Consider the following 22478-nt stretch of genomic DNA (forward strand, 5'->3'; position numbering starts at 1 on the left):
CTATAACATTAATTTTGAAAATGCATATTTGTTCCAATGTAATCGATATATTAGGGAATAATTTCAGCACTATGCAAACTTCTCATGTGTTGATGCAGGAATCTGTCCCCTAGAAACACTAGGTGAACATGGAAAACACGCCCAGGAGAGCTGATCCTCACAAGGATACACAAAGCGCATGCACTGCACAAGGACAGTGAGCCACGCCGTCCGCAGCGAAGGTTAGAGCTCTGTGTCCTGTCTCCCACCACCTCCCTGTTCTCCTGCTTTCTTTCTCTGTCTCTGTACCTCCCGTTCTCTTCGCCTTGCACGCAGGGTGGCAGGTATGGGAACCAAGCGGGCAGCCAGCAATTAGAGTACACACTTCCACAAGCAAACTTCAGCTCTTTTTCAAGATAATATATGGTATTTATGGTCATACTTACGTATTTCTTAACCATAAAACATGGATGACTCTGCTACCACTTTATTAGATTCCCATCTTTTGTGTGTGTGTCACTGAGAAAGTGTTTTAGTGTTTTTCCCATAAACCCTGTGGCTTTTATTGTGCAATTCTGTATAGCGCAGTGGTTTTAAGGAATGCGTGTGCCACGTCATGGCAGAACAGGCTGTTCTTCACATGCACAAGCCACGCTGCAAGGCAAGGGCAGTGGGGTGCGGGACCACCGTTCCCAACACACAGAAGAGGAATGTGAAGTCCAGAGCAGGTCAAGACTCACCAACATCCTAATGTGTGTGTGCTGGCCCTCTGGTCTTGGATTTTGATGTTCATGGCTCACCTATTCTGTACCCAGAGCTATGCTGAGCCCTTAATAGCCAAGTTCAAAGGAAGAGAGCTGAGTGGTTAAGAGAACAGGCTTCTGAGTTAGAATTCCTGGGCTCGAATCCCAGCTCTATGGCTTAGCCTTATGACCTCAAGCACATTATGCAACCTCTCTGTGCCTTGGTTTTCTCATCTGTAAAATGGGAATGGCTCTCAGAGAGGCTGTAAGAATTACAAAATTATCCATTCTAAGAGGGCTTACTGAGAATAGTAACTGAAGCCCTGTGATCGCCCCAAAAATGATGGCTACCCACATCATCAAGGCTTACCCTACCCATTGTGGACTCTGATGCCAGCCAAAAGGTGACAAGAGATGGGGACTGGGTTGGGGATAGGGGATGGAGTCTTTTGTTTTCAGACTCAGGTTCAAATCTCAACTCCCTTGCCTTCTCCTTTGCAGTCCTGGACAGGTGACTTGGGCTCTTGGCCTCAGTTTGGTTACCCATAAGTGGGGGTACAAGTTCCATGCTCATCACGGGGCGGTCATGAAGATGAACGGGATCCCCTGTGTAAGTCAATCGGGCAGAGGGCTCAGCATAGGAAGTGCCAGGGGTAGTTGGGGTATAACCCCAGACTGTGTCTGCTGAACCCCACCCACTCTCCCGGTTCTTCTCCCCAATAGTACTCAGAGGTGCCAGAGGACAGAGCCTGCATTTGCAAGAAGAGAGTCTACTTCTAGTTTGCTGGATCCATCCAAAAGCCACCATCAGGGCCACAGACTTCCCTGCCTGCTGTGCACATCTCTGTATCTCAGAAGAGAGATACAGAGATACAGTCCCCGCCTGTGGAATGGGCCTATTGCAGCCTAGACTCTGCCTCCCCTCCCTGCTAGATCCGGAGATGTTTGGGTTGGGCTGGGTTACTGCCCTACAACCCCCAACCCTCCCCCAGTGATGCTGGCACCACAGGGTCAGGGGAAGACTATGCCACAGCAAACTACTAGTGGACAGGCCACATCCCAAAGGACAAGCTCTTCCCTGACCCTCCCAGGACATGTCAGAAGTCCCTGGGATCAAAGGCTAGGACCGGAATGGACGTGAATGAGCGCTACTCCGACACCTACTCTCTGCCTGATACCAAGCTAAGCATTCTGTGTGCAATAACTCATTTCATCTTCACAGCTGCTTGGCCAAGGAGATAATATACGTCCACTTTACAGATGCAAAAACTGAGGCTGCAGCAAGGTTAAGTGACTTTTCTACCCAGAGTCACAAACGCAGCAAGCAGCAGGGAAGGGATCTGAAGCAGCAGCAGGGCCGGGAACCACAGCCCACATGTTTCCACCATGCCATACCTCCCTGCCCAAGCCAGCAGGTCTAGCCAAGTATCCATCTCATCCTCTCTCCCCAGGCCTTGGCTCTCCCGCCTGTCAAATGGGAAGAATGTGGCCTGTGCGCATCACTGGATTATCTGAGAAGCCAGGAAGAGGACAAGATACTTCATGAATTAAGAAAAGGACCGTGGAAGAATATGAAACCACCCCCTCTTCCGTTAGCCTTGACGGTGCTGCAAGAAACAGTGGGGACCCCAGCATCTCACTGTCCATTCATCCAGCTAGTGAGCAAGCCCCCTCCTCCACTGCAGCGTGTCGGGGCATCTGTTCTCTGCGTGACACCCTCAGTTACAGGCACTCAACTACGCCCAAGGCAGTCAATAGCAACTTTCAGTACCTCTAGCTGCTAGGGGCCTTGAAGCCAAAAATCTACCTCCCTGTCAATTCTGCCAATCAGGCCTGGAGGACACGCCTCTGGGACAGCGCAGGACAAATCCTATCTTCCCTTCCTGATGGTCATGGTTTATACGCTCCTTCCCCCAAACCAAGTCATCTCTTTCTGGGCCAAATATCTGACTGTCTTCAACCCGCCCTCCTGAGATGAAAAGAATGATGATAAAGATCAAGGTAGTATCAGTGACTGACATTTAATAGACATGTAATAGGCATTATTCTATACTAGGAGTCGGCAAACTATGGCCCACGGGCCAAATCAGGCTTGCTGCCTATTTTTATATGGCCTGAGAGCCAAGAATGTTTTTTGTATTTTTAAATGTTGAAAAAAAAATCAGAAAAAGAAGACTATTTGTGACACATGAAAAGTATCTGAAATTCAAATTTCAGTGTCTATAAATAAAGTTTTATTGGAACACAGCCACACCCATCATTTACATATTATCTATCTATGGCTGCTTTCAAGTTACAACAGCTGAGTTGCAGCGTCCGACAGAGACCATATGGCCCACAAAGCCCAAAATGTTTATAATCTGGCCCTTTACAGAAAAAGTTTGCCGCCCCTATTCTATATGCTTTACAAGTATCATCTCAATCCTCACGATAACCTATGAGGAGGTAACTGCTGTCATCTTCCCATTACAGATGAGTTCTTAGAAGCTCAGAGATGTTAAGTAAATTGCCCGCGCCCCCAGCCTCACAGCGGTGAAGCCAGGATTCAAACCCAGGCATTTGACTCCAATGTCTGTACCCTACCCACTCCCCTATTCTTCCTGGTCAGAGCCCAGGACTGACAACTGCTATCACCACCGCAGCCCCAGTGGAGCCACTCCCTTTCCTGACTATATAGTCCATCTTGGTTTCACTGTGCACGGTGAGAATGACCAGCTCACTGGCCACTATGACCTCTAGATCCTCTTCTGCCACTACTATCTCTCCGAGGTCTTTCCCAAGCTCTGCACAGGTAGAAATGACCAGCACATTGGCCAATACGACCCCTAGATCCTCCTCTTCTAAGCCTTGGGTTCCTACAGGTCTTTCCCAAGCTCACCCTTAAAAGGGCCTATAAACTCACTGCTCTCTGGATACTAAAGAAACTAATCCAGGAACACCCTCCAGACTGGGGACTAAGGTAGCAGCTAGTATGATAAAGCCGGTAGCTCTTAGCCAGAGGTCTCTAAAAATTTATGAGAGCCGATAAATCTTGCTCTTGGGCTGCCCACTGGCTTCAAATAAACCTGTCCTGCCCCTGATTTTGCAGCAGGGGTAGAAAGTAGACGTCCCTGGAACTCTGAGTTATGAAAATCTCAAGGCCACCCTCCCTGCTTCTCTCTCTGAATCTATGAGAGAAAAGGTAGCATACTCTGTTGCCATAGAAACTAGGCTAGGCTAAGTCTGCAGCAGGAAGGATTAAAGATAGACGTTAGGAGGAGGAAGTAATCCAGAGGGAGAGGTATAAGCACACCGATTCTAAATCTCTCAAAGTTTCTCAAAGAGGCTTCTACCCCATTATTAACTCTGAGTTCAGATGCAAACTATAAACCACAGACCTCATCAATAAATACAAATCAACATATCTAGAAGGCAAATATTTGATTTTTTTATATGCCTATTAAATGTAGCCATAGCTCATCTGGCTGGAGGATACCCAAATAATCCAGACACTGCAAGCTGGTGACCCCATAGGCCAGTTTCAGCCCACGGAGCTACTATTATTGGCCTATACTGTCTTTCAAACATTTCAAATAAGTTGCTAACATTTAAAATTTTAATTATTTTGGAGCATAGTTCAGATTTCTGGATTTTCTTGAAAATGCCCCAAAGATGTGGCCCAAGAAGCCCTACATAGTGACAGCTGGTTGGCCCTGAGCTGGGGCTGACTCTGCCAGGTGAGCACGTGCCCACCAGGCCCCTGTATTCCCACGCCCTCTTCTGCCCTGCGCCTGGTCTATTTCACGCCTCTGTCTCTCCTGGAGGGCTCCCGCAGGTAAGTGGGCTTGTGACGCCCCACCACGATCACCACCACCCCCTTTTTACTGGTGGACAAACTGAGGCCTACAGAGAACTGTCTTGCCTAACAAGAGACAGGGAATTCGTGACAGAGCAGGTCTCCCAATGTCCAGGGCAGGACTCAGCTCAGCCCTGTCTGGAAGGAAAGTCTAGAAGCTGGTTACTGTCTGCCAGCTACAAACGTGTCTAAGGTGAAAATTAGGTTTTCCTGCTGACCCTGATTTTGCTAGCTTTGTTCCAGCTCTTTACAGCAGGAACGGAGAGAAGAGAAACAGCTCTGAGAGACAAAGAGAAAGTCTCCTCAGCCCCTCTCCCGACACTCTGCCGCCCCTGCCAGCCCACAGCCATGCCCGATGTGCTCTAGGGATACCGGGCAAGAGAAGGCCGAAGGAACAGAATCAAGGCGCTCGACAGGACAGATCAGCAGGCTGCCTGCCTTCACAGCTGGCGATTCTGCAACACAGACCGGTGGAGAACACTGGCCAGGCCTGGGCCACGTCACAAGAAGCGGGACCTTCTTTGCGACTGACTCACTATGTCACTTTGTCCAAGTCACTTAACCTCTCTGAACCCCGTCTCTTCATCTGTATAATATGGGAAATAGCAGTATCGATGGGTTAAATAGGCTACAACAAAGCACTTAGCGTAGTGTCAGGCACAGGGTAGGGATGTCAGGAAGCAGTGGACCACTCCTCCCGCTCTGCTTCCTGACACAGTCACCCTCCCAAGACTATACTCCTCAGCCTGGTGTCCAAAGACACCTTCAGCCTGCAGCTCCAGCCTCACTCCCCACTCCCTAGCAGTGAATCAGCATCTCTGCCGCTACCTCCACCAAACCAGCCTCCAGGCCTTTGCCCTTGCACTAAGCCTGACTCGGAGCTCCACTCCTCAAACCCCCCCCTCCTATTCCAGGCAACCCAGCCCTAGAGGCCCAGCCAGATCAGCGTGTCCAAAACTTCCCCAGACCCGGGAACCTTTCTGCACTCTGAGCTCAGCCCTTTCATTGGCTTGGAGGAACTCAGTTCTGTTCTTTAACATTCCATTTGATGATATCCTCCGTCCTTAGCATCTTAAAAGACCAAGACACTGCTCACACGTGCAACTCTTAGGGTACAGGAGGTACTTGTAGCAGCCAAGTGCCCAGCCCCTCTTCTTCTGACACTAGCACCCCAAAATTCCTTTCGAGGAGTAATCCTCTCCCCAAACTGCAGTCTTGGCAGGACTGTTGAACACGAGCCCTGCACATTGCCAGGCCAGGCCTGGCCACAGGGTCAAATCCCCACCAGTTAGGTCCCCTCTCTCTTGGTACATGGTCTTGCAAAATTCTCGAGCTGGCTGGAGCTACCCATCCTGGTGGGGTCCCCAGAGGGCCTCGAGCAGATCTTCCTAGAAACACCACCCACCCACCCACCCCGTTCCCAACCAGAGCTAGCTGGGTTCCCACCTTTTCCCAGCCAGTCCTTCGGCCCAACTTCAGATCCAAGAGTTTCCTTCTGACGATTCCTTTTCTGCTGAAGTTGGCCAGAGGCAATTTCTGTTACTTACACACATGGAGCCCTGACTGATTCTCTAAAACCCCACATCACATACACGCTCACCCCTGCCCCCCAGGACTGAACCCACAGACACCCAGTCCCACCAGAGGGATTCACGAGCACCTGTTCTGCACAGCCAGAGAGGCCAGGGCCTCACGCTTTCGAGAAAAGCCAGGCTGCCACCTGCTTGAGTAACGCAGCATCATTCCTCCCGTGTCAGCAGCCACGGCATCCCGGTGAGCCGAGAGGCAAAGCAGGGGTGTTGTCGCATTTGAAATAAATAAATAAATAAATAAAAGCAACAACGAGGCATAACTGAGCAGGCAACACATAAAGCAGGTATTTCTGCAGATGTGAAAAATAATAATAATAAAGTACCTATGGAGGATAAACATGGTAAGCACTGATCTACAGTCAATACCCAAAAAGCAAAGGGCTTACTGTGCATCAAGAAACCAGATGAGGCAGCCACAAAAGAGCAGTGCCCGGGAGCTGTGCGCCCAGCCACAGGCCTAGACGAGGCCAAACTCAACCCCCAGGAGTACAAGGAAGGTCTGAGCTGGGAGAGAAGGATGTGCCGACATCAGCCCGGGAGGAAAGGAAAGAGAGCGATGTCTAAGAAGAGACTCTTTAGAAGCACCCTGAAGCTAAGTTGCCAGCATCGTCTCTCCCCTGTACCACAGGGACGGCCCCCACACTGGCCCCCCTACCTCCGCCTCATCCCCCGGTTCCACCCTCAGCAGTGAAGTCAGATCCTATGGTCCGATGCAACCCAGGCATCTCCTCACTCTTACCATTCTGACCTCACCTCCTGATGCCCTCCTCACTGTTCCCACAGCAGGCCTCGACAGTCCCACCACAGGGCCTTCGCACACACTGCTCTCTGCCTGGAACCTCTTCCTCATGATGCTCACCCACCTCACTTCCCTTAGGTATCTGTTTCCCCCGTCCCTGACCACTGTGGCCAAAGTCGTCGTCTTCATCACTCTGTGTTCCTTTTCCATTCATTTTTCTCCATAGCTCTCTCAACCTGAAACCGCATTCATCATCCACTTATGGTGTCTCCCCCAACTAGAATGGAACTGTGTGGGGGCAGGAACTTTGTCTGTTCTGCCCAGGACTGAATCCTCGGCACCGAGAACAATGGTCAGTACATAATAGATTCATTCATTCATTCATTCATTCGACCATAGCTTAGGAATGAACAGATGAACACCTCTGAGAAAAAAAAATGCAGTGCATTCCAGGAATGATGGCTTTCTGGATGGTTCATGTGGCAGGATGGTTAAAGCTTGGTCTCTGAAGATTGCGTGGGTTCCAATCCCAGCTTCATCACATTGTGGCTCCTAGTCCTGGGCTAAGTATACCCTCTCTAGGCATCAGTTTCCTCATCTGTAAAGTGGAGATAATCACAGCCCCCACCACCGTGAGCTTCAGGCAGGGAGGAATAAATGCATTAACGCCCAGCAAGTCAATGAGGACAGTGCCTGGCAGGCTGTCAGCGCCCAAGGTTATGACTTTTGCTTTTGCTATTGCTACTCTGCAACCAAATTTAGATAGTGGTAGAATAATCAGGAGGCCCTCTTGAATGGGATATTTGCACAGAAGAGGTCCCAGACAGAGTGTGTGTGACATGGGTGCAGAAGACCTGGGTTTGAGCCAGGCTCTGCCACTCATATGCTATACAATTTCAAGAACGCACAACTTCTCTGCCGATTAAGTCAGGGCCAAAGTACCAGTCCCAGCCTCACAAGGCTGCCACGAGGCTCCAGATTGGATCAGGGATGTGAACGCAATTTGGGGAAGACAAGGGAGTGAATCAATGCATCACATCTATTAGTCACTACTTTTGCAAAGCAGCCAAAGTCAAAAAGCCAGGGTTCAGAGATGCCGCCTCCATCACAGCCACAGAGCACCCAGATCCCTTTGGAGACGTCAGCAGTGCTTTCGAAGCCTCAATTACAAGGGCTGGGAGTGTCATGGAGTGTCACTGCTTCTCACATTTTGGTCACAATATCATCCAAAAGCTGAGGGTGACACTGGGGAAATTACAGTAATTACTCTGCAGGAGGGCAGGCCATGAGAAGTTGGCTGCTCTAAAACCTGGGGTGAGATTTAACTCCCTGGGAGTTGAGAGAGGTCTCGAGGGAACCTCTGCATCGCATCCTAAGACCCGGGAAATGGTACCCACGCCAGATGTAATGAACCCACGGCTCATCAAACCAGGTAGGCAGGAAAGCCTGATGGGTAAGAGCACAGATGTCAGATCAGACCCGTCAGCACTGCCCTGCCACGGGCTGGACGTTGTCCTGAGAAACTTCACATTCCGGGGAGTGGAGACAGATCGTGAATAAGTCAGTGAATCAGGCATTTATAGAGAGTCGGGTGACATGTGCCACGAGGGAGCAACAATGATAGTGTGTGTGGAACGGAGCCAGGGCTCTGGTCAGACCTCTTAAGAGGGGATCACTGAGCTGAGACCTAAGAGATGCTACAGAGCCTGCCATGGAGAGGGGCTTGGGCATGTTACCTCACTTCCCTGGGCCTCAGTTTTCTCACCTGTCAAATGGGTAAGTTATCACACCAACTCCATACGGTTATTGTGAGTGTCTGATGAGTTAATGTGTAAAAAGCAGAGGGTCCTGTCTGTAGGTAGAGCTCAAGCTGAGGTGGTTTGGAGGCAAAGAGTGGGGGACCGTGAGGCCTCCGTGCCAGGCGCTCTCCTAGGCACCAGGACACCACAGTGAGCTAAGGCAGATAAAAATCCCTGCCTGCGTGGAGGTTACTCTTCAGTACACACGGCCTGGACAGCCAAGTTGACATGTTTCTCTTCCTCCAGGCCCACCACACTCAGGGACCCAAAGGAGGAAGGCCAGCCCCAACCTGCTCCGCACAACCCCAGACCCGGTGATCCTTGCCTGCTCATCTCAGGGAAGGAAGCGTCCAGCACTTGCAGTTGGTGCCATCTCCCGACAAGCTGGATTCCCGCAGCATCCCTCCCAACTCCGCTCTGGCTGGAGCCCCCAGCGCTGCACAGTTGGCACCCGGGACTTGTGTGTCATGGTATCTTTACCTGGGTGGATTCCAACATCTCGTGTCTATACAGCCCCCCTACCCAGATCCGGGGGCCCCAAGCCAAGTGCCATCTTGGGCCACTGGGCAGGGGCACAGACAACCAGCAACTAGGCCATCTCCAAGGGAGGCTAAGTGGAGAGATGGAGAGGGAGACGCTGCAGCCTGTTAACACATCAATTTCTGCATGAACTCCCCTGGGGAGCCAGGCGGGCAGAGCTGGAGGAATGAGGGCCTCGAGACAAGTGGAATTTTTTTAAAAGAAATCTTCAGCTATTAAAACCCAGGCTCTCAGGCCACATCGGGCATGCCACGTGGGCCTGGCAGATCATCGGCAGCTGGGACTTGTGTGTCATGGTGGCGAGACAAGGAGGACGAGGCTGAACCCAATAAGCACCAGGATGAGAGGTGCTGTGGAGGGGCCCCCAGGAGCTCAGGCTGCTGAAGTCACAGCATCACCAACCCCACCTCCAAGGGTACCCAGGGCTGGAAACTGCCTGTCAGAACCTCATAGCATTCCTGACCATGCCTAACAGAGCAATAGGAAGAAATATTGGGCTGGAAGGAAGCGAACCCCCCGTTTTCAGGCTGACTTTATGACCAGTCCCCCCTGGCTTGCCCACTGGTATTTGTCCAAGCTTTAGGGAGGGCCAACTATGTGCCGGGCATGGAGCTAGAGGGTCTCTCAACCTGGGCGCTGTTGACAATTGAGGCAGGATGACGGTCTGCAGCAGGGGCCGGCCTGTGCACTGTAGGATACAGAGCAGCTTCCCTGGCCTCTACCCACCCCTTGGGTCACACCTAATGCCAACCCCATCATCGGCCGGGAACTGGACCGTAGTTGCCCACCAAGGGGAGGGACCAGCCAGAGGCTTCCGCCTCCACGAAATCACCAGCACCCCCACAGCCCCCTTCCCTGCACCCACCAGGGCTTCCCGAGCCCCGCTCAGCTCGACACAGAGCTGCTTTCCAACCTTTGCTACTCTTGTCTGGGACATGTTATCAAAAATAATGATTATCATGATAGAAGGCACTAGATCAATCATTGTCCCAGTTAGCCCATTCAGTAAATGGGAAGCTGAGGCTCAGACCTGCTGAGTCATCAGCTGGTAAAGCATGGAACTCCATTACAACCCCTGTTTCCCGAGGGCGGAAGCCCCCACTGCACACTCACAAAACCTGTCGGCCCCAAGGCTCCCCAACCGCTCATCCTTTTTTGCAGAGGGAGAGAACGGGGGAGAAAAGACTAAGGAACATTTTGCCATAAGCCTTCCCCTGCCCCAAGTGCCAGCAAAAACTCAGAAATCCTGGGAACCCTCTCATGGAGAGGGCCTGAGGCTAATGAGGAATAGGAGGGGTAAAACGTTAATGAGCTGCTTACAAAGGCACTCAAGCCAGCAGGGGCATCTGCAGCCCTCCAATTCCTCAGAACCTCCTTCCAGGCTGGAGGCAGGGGACACAGGGGGGACCAGGGGTCCCACAGAAGTGGGGAAGGCGGTTGAGGGACCCACTCCACCCCCAAGTTTGAGATGGGAAAGCCAGTGAGGTCACACAGACATGACTAGGAGGGAACCAGGGATGCCACACCTCCGGGGACCCTTTCTAAAGACCACACCACAAGGCACCCCCATGCTACCTGGTCACTTGACTCTACGGTCTGAAAGCGAGGTCACAGGGGCCATGGGCCAGCTCGGGGCCATCACAGGGGTACATCAACACAGCCCACACACACTCCCACTCCCCAGCCTACCTGGTTTTAGACAACATGAAACCCAGACAGAATGAAGCCCTCAGCACGATGGAAGCCTTCCAAAGACAGAAATTCCATAGCTGTCGCAGAGCCCGCAGTGTCTGGGGACCCACAGGCCAGGCTTTCTCATCCTGCAATGAGGTGTGAGAGGAGGGGAGAACTCCAGACAACTAGGCCACTCTAGCCCAAAGGTCTCAGTCCAAGAGACATCAACTTGCCACAGCGAGGCAAGCGCTTCCCCGCTGCTTTTCCTAGCCTGGCCACCAAAGGCGAACAAGGAATCAGAGGCCTGCTCCTCTCTCTCACACACACACACTCCTTTCATCATTGCCTGGGCCCCACCACGCAGCCCTACCATCCCCACGGACGCAGAGGAAAACTGAGTCCCCAGGAGGCCACGCAGAAAGCGCCAGAGCTGGGAGCCTCTCCACTGCCACCTGGGGCCCACAGCTCAGGAGTCACCGGGGAACAAGGCTTGTGGGGGCACCAAGGAGGCCACCCACACAGGCCACAACCTGACCAGAGAAGCTCGGTTTTTCCTGCAACCCCACCACAAACGCCGGCCCCTGGGCTCCCGCCTGCAGCCCAGGCCCCTCAGGTCGGGAATCAGGGACCAGGGGCTCCACAGTGCACAACCGCTGCCAAGCAGTCACACCCAAGCGCCTGGCCAAGAGAAAGGGACCCATGGTGAGACCTACCTGCTAGGAGGCGAGCCAGAGCCTCTGGAAGACTGAATTCTGATGGCACCTGGCCCAGGTGTGAGCCTTTTAACAGCTGACTCTACGGTCTTGAAAGCGTGGCCGTGGCACCTGGGCCTCTGGTTTTAAATGGCCCAGGGGATGGGGCCTGGTCTGTGCTTGATGGAGCAGTGGTCAGGGGAGGAACAGAAAGTAGCCATCCTTCCTTTCCGCGTGGACCAGCGACAAGACCCCTGGCCTAGCAGTCAGTGGACCCGCCACGAATTTGCTGCAGGACCTCAGAGTCTCAGGCCCCAGAGCCCTATATTTGAAGGCTCGGACTCTCTGGGATGGGGTCATTCATCTCCACCCTGGGTCCTGGGGACTTAGTTATGCTGGACTCCAGGCAGAATTTCCAGCACCTACCATCTCACGGCTCTCCCCAGCCACCAGGAGGCCACGTTTGCTCCCAAGTGGTCTTGTTCTCAGTATCCTGAGTAAGGTGAAGGTTAGGAGTTGGCCTTTTAAAGCCACATTCCTCCAAGAAAGCAGGAGCATCTGGGATCCAGGTGACCTCAGGTGAGCACATGGACCCCTGAGACCTTCCCACCTGAGATGAGGAGAAACCCACGATGTGGCCTCCTTCCCTAGATGCTGGGTGCATTAGAGTTGAGTCATGTGTTAAGAATAGGGCCAGGTGCGGCGGCTTACGCCTGTAATCCCAGCACTTTGGGAGGCCGAGGGGGGAGGACCACCTCAGGTCAGGGGTTCGAGACAAGACTGGCCAAGATGGCGAAACCCCGTCTCTACTAAAAATACAAAAATTAGCTGGGCATGGTGGTGGGCGCCTGTAATCCCAGCTACTAGGGAGGCTGAGGCCAGAGAATCACTTGAACCCAAGAGGCAGCGGTTGCAGTGAGCTAAGATCGCACCACTGCACTCTAGCCTAGGTGAAACAGCGAGACTCAGTCCCAAAAAGAAAACAGAACAAGGTTGGGCCCACATACCCAAAAACCTGCCTTCTCGTGTTCCTTTGGTAATTAATTGTCCCACTTTAAAGGTGAAGCTATGGAGGCCTAGCAAGGTTACCTGGGTGGATCACACAGAGTCTGTGCCAACAAGAGCCCGGCCCAGGGAGACCGCTGCCTGCATCCAGTAAGCAGCCCAGCTCAGTCCCCGGGGGTAGAAGAGAGGGAAGCAGGTAAAGAAGAAACATGCATTTATTAAGTCCCTGCTGCATGCCAGGCACTGCGCTAGGCCCTTTTGCATCCAAGATCTTTCTAAATGCCACAATGGCCAGGCACAATGGCTCATACCTGTAATCCCAGCACTTTGGGAGGCCGGGAGGAATGCTTGAGCCCAGGAGTTTGAGACCAGCCTGGGCAACATAGCAAGACTTTGTCTCTACCAAAAAAGAAAAAAAAGATTTAAGCCACACTGACCCCCATCCCCGAGTTTGCATACGGTAGCTCCTCTTTCCTCCCTCTGCAGTGAAGCACCCACCGCCACCAGCCTGGCACATTCTGGGCCCAGACAGGGATAGGGGCCTGGTTCCCTCCAGTAAGGACTTGTTCTACCTTATTTAAAAGTCACTGCTGCACATAATTAGAGGCACTAACCCCTCGGATCCATCTTTCTCCTCAGATCGGTTTTATAGCCAGTAATAACTCTCGTAAATTCCTCAACAGATGGAAATTTTATTTGACTAATCATGGCCGCTTGACTTGCTGGGGCCCAGCAGCTCGGGGCTTGGACAGGCAAGATGCCAGTTGGGGTGATTGTCAGGGGGTTGGGCAAAGTGCCCAGAACCCAAGGCCACCTTGGCCACCCACTCCTCTGAGGGATGCCATAAGAAGGCATCAGAAAGTGCCTGGCACTGCACAGCAGTGGGCAGCTGTGCCCCACCTTCTGAGTCCAGAAATGTCTCTGAGCAGGGCACCAAGACCCTTTGCCACCCCCCTGGGCTCTTGGTCTGTGAACACATAATGGCTAGCACCAGGGAGAAGCTAGGACATCCTGCCTGAAACACCTAAAAATGGCAGTCCTGTTGGCTGCCACCACTGCGCATCTGCTCCATGCCAGCCCCATGCCAAGTACCCCTCATGCATTATCCCACTCAGTCCTGGCAACGATCCCATGCACGCCTGTGAAAAATCCATTTCACAGATTAGGAAAAAGGCGATGGGGCAAAGTCCCACACCGAGTCACCAGTTTGAGCTGCCACCCTCATCTGGGGAATTGAAGACTGGCATCTCCCCTCCTATTCACTCCTTCTAAGATCCACATCGAATTCATCAGTGTTACTTAAAACAAAACAGACCCACAAAACTTCCAGCAGCTCCTCGGCACCCTCTAGACCAAGTGAAAGCCCTGTGGTCTGGCCTTCCCAAAGGAACCCCATTCAAGGTATTTATCCAAGAGATACGAAAACGTATCACACAAAAAAGCCCGTCCACTCAAGAATACACGTCGTAGATTATTCATAATAGCCCCAAATTGGAAAACCGTGGACAAACTGTGGCCAGTGTGTACGACGGGCATCACTCTGCATCCTACCAGGAGGGGGAAGCTGGGCAGTCATTTGAATAGGTAAGTTTCATATAAAGGATTATTAACCATAATGGGAGATGGAATTAATAAGAAATTGGCTAGAAAGAAGGAAAGGGAACTCTGAAGAATATAGGTTTAGGAGACAAAAGGAGCAGCTGCTGCCCCCCAGGGCTGAAAGAGACCCTCAGAGGCAAGAGTCCCCCACCCCACCCAGTGCTGAGCTAGAGTATCATGCAAACGCAGCTTCTCCAGGGCTGACGTCCAGCCCTCAAGGAAGAGGCTTCTACTCCAGTGCTATGGCAGAGCCCCTGAATAACAGCTCCTCAACTTGGGCTGAGAAAATGCCCAAGGAGGAGCCTCCACCCAGAAACAAGCATCCTCCCACAAACACCCCTGAGGGCTGATATCCAGGCCTTGCTGAAGACGGTATGGCTGTGCCTCCCTACATAGGGGAAAAAAGAGTTGGTCTAGAGCACACCAGCAGAACTTGCAAGAAAGCCAACCTGTAGAACTTACCAGAAATCTGCCCCACAGGGTGCCACAAAAGCTGCTTACACGTGTCTCACCAGAGGCACCCACTACAAAACTGCCTAAAAGAAAGTGCTGCTGGCCTCTGCTGAGCAAAACAGCAGCCAGCACTGAGCAGCTGCACGTGCTGCAGGAGCAGGCCCTGTGAGCAGGGGGCAACCAGGAAGCAGAAGGTCCCTGCTGCAGAGGCTCCCCAGCGCCCTCTACTGGCAAAGCCCAGCTTGCTGCCTGGACAGGGAGAAAATTTAAAGGGCCCAGATCCATTTTCACCAGGCAGGCAAGAAGGGTGATTGGACACTGAAAAGCAGTAATTGATACCCAGAAAAGGCCATCTCTTTGACTACTTGCCTTCCATAGGAATCCTCCTGCACACCACTGAAGTCCCGTATAACAACACAACGGTGTATTTCTATCTAAGAAGATACAGTTATCATTCTTATAAGTTCTCACTCCCCAAAACAAGGAAACTAATAGGCCCAGGAGTCATCGTGGACTATATTTATTATGACTTAAATACCAATCACAGTTCCATGGAAGATTCTGTCACCTAAATACTACAAAGTTGACTTCCAAAAACTTCCATATAAAACAAAAATGGGAAGAAGAGAGAAGAAAATGGATAATCACCAAGTGTGCTTACTTAACTGTTTATTCAGGAGCTCAGAAAATAACTTCAGGGTGGGCATGGACCAAGCAAATCTACTGTGAGTCAGACTAGAGCTAAGACTCTATCCCTGACCATCACAAGCCCCACTTTGACTTATGAACCAAAGTGGCATTTTAGATCCCCAGGAACCAGCATCAGTTCAGAGTTGAGTGTCAAGTAACTCCAGAACTGTCTGGGTATGTCCATTTCCCCATTATTCTGGTAAATGGTCACAGGTCCCTTTGGAGGAAGGTTTGGAGGAAGATTTACAATAAGTATTTATGGCAGATGCAGGCTCCCTCCTCAAGGTGACCCGGCCACCCAGGGATTCTGGGTCTGTGAATTAACTCAGGGTCTGGAAACTGGATGAGAAGCCATGACTGTCGATTGCCATGTTTTGGCTACTGGGTCTAGAACTTTCTATCACATATAAAAATACATGAAATAATATTCTAGTAGGCTGCCCACTTATTTCATTCCCAGAAACACTCTGATCAATTCACCACCACTAAAAATCCCGATGGGCAAAGGCATTCTGCCAGCCCATACATTCCTGCTACCCTTTCCAGTGTGTGCCTACCTTGTCCTTGACAGTAAAGTGCTGCCCCTTGGTCTCTGCTACTTCAGGACCCCCTTATCCCCACTGAAATCAGGGAGCCCAACTCAATGGAGGCAGCCTCTATATTCACAGTGGCCTACAAAAGAGAGCAGCCGCCATGCATTTCAAGGACAAAGGGGCTCCCTCACTAATGGATCTCTCTATGTCTCTGTCTTTGGGTCCTTCTTGTGGAACATAGGTGGTGGCAGCAGGAGAGTGCAGATTAGACATGATACATGCAGTCCAACATTGCGGTCTCCCCGAGCCTTTGGATTCCCTCCTCCACATCATGACATCACAACCTTCATTAACTGCAGGTTACTGTCAAGTCCAAGTTTCAGTCAACCAACCAAGTTGCTAGAGCCACCTCCAGCTGCAGAAGCTAACAGCCAAATTCAGAACCTCTAATGAGTGTGCCCCTATTAAGGCATTCAGCCCAATCTAGTGTTACATTCTGCCTTTCTGGATCTAAAATCCTTAGAATCCACTCCCATGTGTGTCACCAGTCTTGTCATTCTTTTTCTGTTTCCTCCTAGGTCAGTCTGTACCCATCACCGTGGAACATGCTGAGATTTGACCACAGCTAGGGTCTAGTGACAACAGCAGGTGGCTGTGGTGAGTCTTGAGAATGGGCATCGCCTTTCAAGACATCTGCCCCAGCCGAGATTATCACAGGGTTTCTTAACAGAGGAAGACCAGTCTCCTCATGCACTGAGGAGGGCAAGGTATTTCCACCTGATAAGCTGAGGGACGTGGTGGGCTCAGAGTGACTTGTAGTTTAGGTTGTTGGTTTCATCACAGTTCAACAAATGTCCCCACTCCATGTTTCAGGATCCCATTCTTTCACGATTCATGCCCTAATTTGTCCAGATGTGATTCCAACTGTTGTCATAATTCAGCAACCAGCACAATTAAATTTGTTGTTTGATTTTCGGCAGTATCAGCCCTGTGGCTGCAAGAAATAAGAACTTCCTTAAGGGCTGCCATAGAAGCTGTCTGATTCTCAGACTGTGGCTCAAGGAGAGAGTTAATGGACCTGGGCTTGTCATTTTCTATGTCATTATCTACACATTTGTCAAATTTTTATGATATTATTATTTTTTTAGAGATAGGGTCTTGCTCTGTCACTTGGCTAGAGTGCAGTGGTGCAATCGTAGCTTACTGCAGCCTCAAACCCCTGGGCTGAAGCAGTCTGCCTGCCTCAGCCTCCCAAAGTGTTGGGATTAAAGGCCTGAGCCACCATGCCTGTGCCCGGCCTGCCTATACATGTTTTAAATAGAGCATTGTATCTGGTTCCTCGAAGACAGAAGCCCTCAAAAGGATCCATCCCACTCCACAGTTCTCACAGTCCTCATTATGGTCACACAGTCAAGTGCAGCATCACTCTGGCTCCCAAGGGAAGTGCCTCAGGTGGCATTTTGTCTTAATCAACCACAAGGGATAGACTGATTAATTTTAATGTCACCACATGTCTTGAGTAACTAGCGCCCCATTTCCCATTGGCAAGGAACTTTTCACTCAAGCCCAAAATCACCAGAAAACCAATCCCCAAATGGTACCTCTGTGGGTCCATCTCCCGATACCTATTCCTGACACCAATTCTGTATCAGTTTGGGTACAGTTAAGGAAACTATACAGTGATTTTTATAGGGAAAGTTTCATATGAAGAATTATTAACTTATAACCGAGGACTGAATTAACAAGAAATTGACTATAAGGAGTAAAAAGAATGATAATTAATACAGAAGCAGCAGACACAAAGAGCGACCACAACCCACAGAGCTGAGATGGAGCCTCTGAGGACCAGACCCCACCCAGAGCTGTGATAACCCCCTGCTAAGAATCCCCCACACCAGAGCTGGATAAAGCCCTCAAGGAGGAACCCCTCAAGGCCAAGATAGAGTCCCCAAGAAAGAGCCCTTGGGGGCTTTCATAGGTTCCCCAAAGATGAGTCCCCCACCAGAGGTTAAAAAAAAGTTCCCAAGAAGAGGCCCCCAAGGCTGAGCCACAGCTCCTGGGGAGAACCCCTATTCAAGGGATAAGGTAGAGCCCCAAAGACGAGTTCCCAGAGCTACCAAGGAAGGGCCCCCCGCCTGGCCACCCAGGGCTGTCATTGATCCCCCAAGGAAGAGTTCCCTCCCAGGGCTGAAATAAAGTCCACAAGGAAAAAACCCCTGAGGGCTGTAGTAGAGTCCCCAAGAAACACCCTCCTGCCACCTGTGGCAGAGACAATGTCCTCAAAAAAAAAAAAGCCCTCCCAGGGTTGAGGAACAGCCCCCCACCTCAGGACTGAAATAGAGCCCCAAAAAGAGACCCTGACATAGAGATAGCAACCCAAAAAGAGCCCTTTACCCCAGGGAAGGGGTCTTCCACCAGGTTAAGATAACCCCCCTTCAGGAGGTGCCCCAACAAGAGGCTAAGCTAGGACCCCCAAGGAAGGACCCTCAGCCCCACACATGTGGCTGAGGTACAGCCGCTATGGAAGAATCTCCTCCAAAAGCTGAATCAAGTACCTAAGGAAAAGCCCTTGGGCTGAGGTAGAGCCTGTCACCGCCCCCTGCCCCCCACAAAGAAGTGTCCCACACACACACCCTTGGGGGCTGACATCCAGGCCTTGCTTAAGAGGGCATATCTGTGCCATGGGAAGAAAAAAAAAAAACAGGGGCCACAGCCAGCCAAAGTTATTAGAAATTCAACCTGTAGAACTCACCAGAAATCTGCCCTGTAAGATGCCACAAAAGCTGCTCTCAGAAGCAGTGTCTCACAAGAGGCACCCACTGCAAAACTACTCGAAAACGCTGCTGTGGGAGCTGCCGACCTCCGCCGTGCACTGCGAGCGCCAGCACTAGCGGCTGCACGTGGTGCCGGAGCCTACCCTGTGAGCACGTGGCAACCAGGAAGTGGAACCTCCCCGCTGCTAGGGCTCCCCAGCGCCCTCTACTGGCAAAGCCCAGCATGCCCGCTGGCCAGGGAGAACATTTAAAGGGCCCAGATCCATTTTCACCAAGCAGGCAAGAAGGGTGAATGTGGAGCAGAGAGGCAATAATTTGATAACCAGCAACAGTGAAATATCAGCAGTGAAAAAGAAAATAACTACTGATACATAAAACAACATGCATTAATCATATACATATTATGCTGAGTAAAAGAAACCAGACACAAAGCAGCACAATCTGTAAGTTTCCACTTATATGATGCACAAGTTATCTGAAAAGGAATTTGGAGGAAAGAGACTTTAGTACAGAAAACAGTTTGCAAACTTGGAGATGCACCCTCCACTGGAAAATGAAGGGGAGTTCCTAAGAATGAGGGGAAGGATCAGGTTTTACAGCAAAAGTTCCTGCCCAGGTTCCCAATCAGATCAAGTAGTGCCAATGAAGGATTGAAACTTGCTTAGTTCTGATTGGTCAATACAGCTGAGCTCTGATTGGTTGATACAGCCAGGCCCTGATTGGTTGATATACTTGAGCCCTGATTGGTTGGTTCAGGTAAGCTGGGAAAGTACCAAAGATAAAAAGGTACAGGTTTTCGGGAGAAATCAGGGTACTTATGTGAACCCTAGTCAGCAAGTGGCTGCTTCACTCTATTTTAAATTTAGGCCCACTTAGCCATTCTGATTTGGGGGCAGGGGGGTAGTATTTATTTCTTTTGTAGAGAACAGGGTCTTGCTATGTTGCCCAGTCTGGTCTTAAACTCAGGGGCTCAAGTGATCCCACCACCTTGGCCTCCGGAAGTGCTGGGATTACAGGCAAGAACCACGGAGCCTGGCCCACTTAGCCACTCAGGATCCATCTTGAAGATCTGGCACTTTCAGGTTCACATTTGTTCACAATATGAAGTTCAAGAACAGGCAAAGCAACCTACAGTGACAAAAATTTAAAAAAAAAATACAGGTGGAGATGGGTTTATTTTGCTGGAAGGGGGCACAATGGAATTTTCTAGGGCAATGGAAGTACTCTCTATTGCAATTGGGGTGCTGTATATATTTGTGAAAATTCATACTGAACACTAAGATCTGTGTGTTGCATTGCAGATAAATTATACCTCAGTTTTTTAAAATTAGCCCCCAAACTTGATTTCAAATCCAGTCACTGTGTACTACCTGTACGCAGTGGGTGATATGGTTTGGCTTTGTGTCCCCACCCAAATCTCACGTTGAATTTTAACAATCCCCAAGTGTCCAGGATGGGGCCAGGTAGAGATCATTGAATCATGGGGACTGTTTCCCCCATAGTGCTCTCATGATCATAAGTCTCATGAGATCTGATGGTTTTACAAATGGGAGTTCCCCTGCACAAGCTTTTTGCCTTCTGCCACGTAAGACATGACTTTCCTTTGCCTTCCAACTTGATTGTGAGGCCTCCCCAGCCGTGTGGAACTGAGTCCATTAAACGTCTTTCCTTTATAAATTACACAGCTCTGAGTATGTCTTTATTAGCAGCATGAGAACAGGCTAACACAGTGGGTAAACAAATATTCTTGAATAAATAAATGCACACATGAATCACACATTCTTTTTGCTCTTCTCACATCAAATTTCTGATGTTTCCCCCAAATTACTAATCTATTGGCCTGCTTTTCTGGGCTCCCATAGTCCTCTCCTCTTAGTCCAGTTGCAGTTTTTATTACACTAATGTTAGCTTCAGAGAGGCAAAAATCTCTGGTTCTACCAGAGAACCCAGCATGTCTTGAGTGCTCTGTGCCTGACGCTCTTTTCGGAACTCTCATATGACAATAATCTATGTGGTAATTACTCCTCTCGTCCCCATTTTACAGATGAAGAAACTGAAGTATAGTTTGTCCCAGGGCCCACACTCTTTATCACTTTGTCTTAGAAGTCAGACCGTCCTAGGTTCAAATCTCAGCTCTTCCACTTACTAACCATGGGTCTTGGGCAGGGCAACTGATTGATGCAGGGCAGGCAAGCCCCAAAGCAGAGCTTGGCCCATGAGGGTTCTTGGCTTCCTCCAGGAAAACATTCAAGGGTGAGAAGAAAGGGTAGAAGAAAGCAGAATTTTATTTAAGGGCCAGTGTTACAGCTCCAGCCTTTGACTGCTCCTGCAGAGCAGGGCTACCCATAGGCAGAGCAGCAGCTCAGGGCAGTCTCAGTCATATTTATACCCATGTTTAATTACATGGAGATTAAGTGATGGTTTATACAGTAATTGCTAGGAAAGGGGTAGTAACTTTTGGGTTGTGAGATCATTGCCATGGAAAGGGGTGGTAACTCCTGCATGTTGCCATGGCAATGGTAAACTGACATGGCCTACTGGTGGATGTGCCTTATAGAAAGCTGCTTTGCCCCGTCTGTTTTAGCTAGTCCTCCATTTGGTCCAGTGTCCAAGCCCCACATCCGGAGTCAAGACCTGCCTCCCACCTCATGATCACTCTGAATCTTGCTCTACTCATCTTTGAAATGGGGATAATAATATTTTCTTCTTGGGTTGTCTTGAGGTACAAATGAGCTTATCCACATAGAACTTTTAGCAGCGTCCACCGCAGAACAACCACTTACTCTCGGTAAATGACAAATTTCATCCGTTCTAAGACACACATTTTCACATTTTCACATCCTTGAAATCAAAATGTGTCTTACAACCGATGGATCTCATAATCTCCTTGGACAGTGACAGTTGTGACAGTCGTCATTGTCTCTGCAAGAGCAAACCTGGTTCCAGCTGTTCCCATTGTTGACACTTCCATGCCTCAGCATCAAATAGCTCTTTCGGTAAGAATAAAATAAAAATATGATGGGCTAAGAAAGCATCATGCCATACTTTAGTTCACAGCCACTTTTCTTTCTTAGTGGTACATAAATTAATGGTGTGTCTTGCAGCTTAGGTTTGATAGAATGCAGTACAATATTATTAGCATAAGTCTGTAGCCCACACTGTGGGTGATTGGATTATTGTGGCCTGTTCTTCCTGCTTCCCTGTTAGAGAATTAGGCATCCCTGCTTTTGCGATGTGATTGTGCAGTGCCTCACATCAGAGGAGGCAAAGTGTATTTCCCCACCCCACTGATGATGTAGGCCTTGCCCATGTAACCTGCCTCCATATGTGAGCATCAGGACAGTACCCCATTTCTAAGATGAACCCTTAGGAGACATTGCATGTTCCTGCCCAGTCATGAAAACAGGCCCTGAGTATTTTTCTTTTTCACTGGTGCAAGGAGAATGAGAGACAGCTGAAGCCAACCTGGCCAACCGGCAGCCTGACGCAGAACCACCCCAGCTGACCCAGCCAGCTGGGAACAAGAAGGATAATTGCTTGTGGTTGCAAGCAACTGAGATGTGGGAGCTAGGGGCTGCTTGTTATGGGGCATTAGCATAGCAGCAATAGCTAATACACTCACTAAACTACAGGTGCTTTAAGGGCAAGGCTCGTGGATCGTTTATCTCCATATCCCCAGCATCTAGACTGGTACCTGGACATGGTGGGTGTAGAGGGCACAGGGAGAGATCAGGGGAAAAGGCAGGCTTTGGAGTCACACAGATTGGGTTCAATTCTCAGCACTGCCACTGAAAAGCTAGGTGAACTTGGGCAGTCCTCTGGAGTTCCCAA

At 50.2% G+C, this 22478-nt stretch overlaps 1 protein-coding gene across 1 annotated transcript in view; it reads right to left on the reverse strand.

The window, feature by feature from the left end:
• Nucleotides 1-11658, reverse strand: part of ACTL8 (actin like 8) — a 66839-nt gene extending 55181 nt beyond the window's left edge. The window contains exon 1 of the mRNA XM_015441907.4: nucleotides 11615-11658. The gene's annotated coding sequence lies outside the window, so the exon portion shown is untranslated. The remainder of the gene's footprint in view (nucleotides 1-11614) is intronic.
• Nucleotides 11659-22478: the final 10820 nt, after the last annotated feature.

This window comes from Macaca fascicularis, chromosome 1 (assembly GCF_037993035.2).
Source record: "Macaca fascicularis isolate 582-1 chromosome 1, T2T-MFA8v1.1".
NCBI classification, from domain to species: Eukaryota; Metazoa; Chordata; class Mammalia; order Primates; family Cercopithecidae; genus Macaca; species Macaca fascicularis.